This window comes from Dipodomys ordii, unplaced genomic scaffold, assembly GCF_000151885.1.
Source record: "Dipodomys ordii isolate 6190 unplaced genomic scaffold, Dord_2.0 Scaffold31, whole genome shotgun sequence".
Classification (NCBI taxonomy): Eukaryota; Metazoa; Chordata; class Mammalia; order Rodentia; family Heteromyidae; genus Dipodomys; species Dipodomys ordii.
In genome coordinates, this window is record NW_012267247.1 from 6,585,775 (window position 1) to 6,587,995 (window position 2,221).

Here is a 2,221-nt window from a genome sequence, read left to right on the forward strand (position 1 = left end):
CCTAATACTCCTTCCCTCCTCTCCCCTCTAGACCTCAGGAAGTTTTTTTTTTTTTTTTTTAATTATTTAAGTCATATGCCACCACTGCCTATAATGAATCTTTGGAGACCTTTCCAGAAAATGTCCCCTTTAACAAAACATCCTGGAAATTTGCCTAAGTTTCCAGATTTTTTTTTTAAACTTGTGCGCGCGTGTGTACACACACACACACACATACACGCGCGCGCACCCCCCCCACACATTCCCCCACAGGGCCTCCCTCTGATTAAAATTTTAACAATGCCCTGCATCTGTTCAGTTTTAGTAGACTGTCTCTGAGGGGTTTGATCACCAGAGAGCTGCCCATGGGATGGACTTTACCAAATTTCCATCCTCACAGGAGAATCCAGGCCTGGGTTTGGCTTCAGCTGGGCGTTCCCTGTGGCTGCCACTTATTGACTTAAGTCTCAGCAATTCAGAGATTCTTCTAGAGCGCCTGGGTCACCCCTGACAACCGTGGGAGGGAGGCCCTCCTCCTGGCTGGGCTCCCCAGGGCCTTGGTGGCCACCCCTGCTTCCTGGTAGGTGTTGCTGGGTCTTGTGGTTCGGAGGACCTGGGAAGATGTTTCTGTCTTTCCCAGGAACCAGGGTGCAGTTGCTGCATGGGATTTTCCCAGAAATTTGTGCACTCATGGGAAAGAGTGTGGATCTTACTGGGAGAGTGTTTAGTTAATGGTTGACAGAAATTTGCTTTCCTGGCTGCCCAGGGCCCTGCTGCAGGAGGAAGAGACAGTTGGAGGAAAGCCAGGAGTGTCTCTTGCCAAGGACTGTTACTCTGAACACTTTCCACTCCCTTCTTCCAAGTGTCCCAGTGGACAGGGATGAAGTTGGGGTGTTGAGGGTTTGTCTGTTTTGAGCAGCAGGTGGGCTTGGGACAAATACCATCCCCCCATCCCCAATGAGAACTAATACAAGTTGGTGAACTCTTGACTGCCTATCTCCCTGTGCATAGGCTGGAACTGGGGCACCCTGGCCCTCATGTTTGTGGTCAACCAGCACAGACTGTGAAAAGTCCTCAGGTAGCCAAGAGACAAAGCTAACAAAATACAAGGGCCTCAACAGAGACAGAAGTAAATAGCCCAAGCAGCTTTTTTTTTTTTTGTAGTGTGAAAGAATTTTAAGTGATCTACAGATGAGCATTTATAACATTTGAATCGTTATTTCTTTTCATGATTTTTTTTTGTGCTGCTGGGAATCAAACCAGGGTGGAGTGTTTTCATATATAGGAACATAACTTTTTTTTTCTTCTCCCACTTGCCTTTTATTTATGCACATGATAGGATTTTCTATTCATGCTGGAGATAGGAAATTTCCTCTGAAAACAAATTTAAGTAAAAGAGTGAGTGAAGGAAAAGGAAGATGGGGAGTAGAGAATGGCGTGGGAGCCAGGCAGGTTTGGGAAAAGCATGCTTAGAGGAGTTCCGAGATGGCAGAAGGAATAGAAGAGTTGATGGGGTCAGAGAGGGAGAACATCTAGCCAAGTGGAGATTGGAGGGTGAGTGTACTTACAGCTCCAGCAATGTGGGTGTGAGTCTTGGTGTCAATTCAGTCTTCTCGGGGTGGATAAGTCCTGAAGGGACTGGAGGGTGGGTTTAGACTACCTGTAGAGGACCATCAATGGGAGGGTATGCACTTTGAATTTAATTCCAGAGGCAGTGGGAGCCATTGAAGGTACTCGAGGGGGGAAGTGGTTCAGCGTGGTACTTTATAAAGAGCCTCATTTATTTGTGATGGGTATCAGGACTGGAGACAGGATGATCAGTCAGGAGCCTAAGTAAAAAGATTATTAAGAGATCAAACTAAGGCCAGAGCCACAGAACCCATCTCCTGCTGCCTCTGGCATGCAGCCCAGAAACAGCAGAGAGAAGCAGGTCCAATAGGTAGCCAAACCTTGGTCTGACTCTGGGAGTCAATGGATGCTGGACTGAGCTGAGGTCAGAGAGTATCAATGGAGGCCTGAAGATGGAGCCGCCTCTCCTGCACAGGACTGAGAGGAAAGGAGTGGATTGGCCCAGTGACCTGCTTCCTGGCATAGCACAGAATGTTCTGGAATGTTCCTGGGGAAATAGGTGGAGTCTGCCGAAGGCAGCTCTTCTGGCCAGAGTTCTGACAGGGGCAGGAAGAATGTGATTTCCTGACTATTGTTGGTTAAAAAAAAAAAACAAAAACAAAAAAACAGCCTT

At 47.4% G+C, this 2,221-nt stretch overlaps 1 protein-coding gene across 1 annotated transcript in view; it reads left to right on the top strand.

Moving 5' to 3' along the window:
- The first annotated feature begins 486 nt into the window (after positions 1 to 486).
- The window catches only part of Rph3al (rabphilin 3A-like (without C2 domains)), a 104,503-nt gene continuing 102,768 nt past the window's right edge, over positions 487 to 2,221 (top strand). The window contains exon 1 of the mRNA XM_013016593.1: positions 487 to 559. The gene's annotated coding sequence lies outside the window, so the exon portion shown is untranslated. The remainder of the gene's footprint in view (positions 560 to 2,221) is intronic.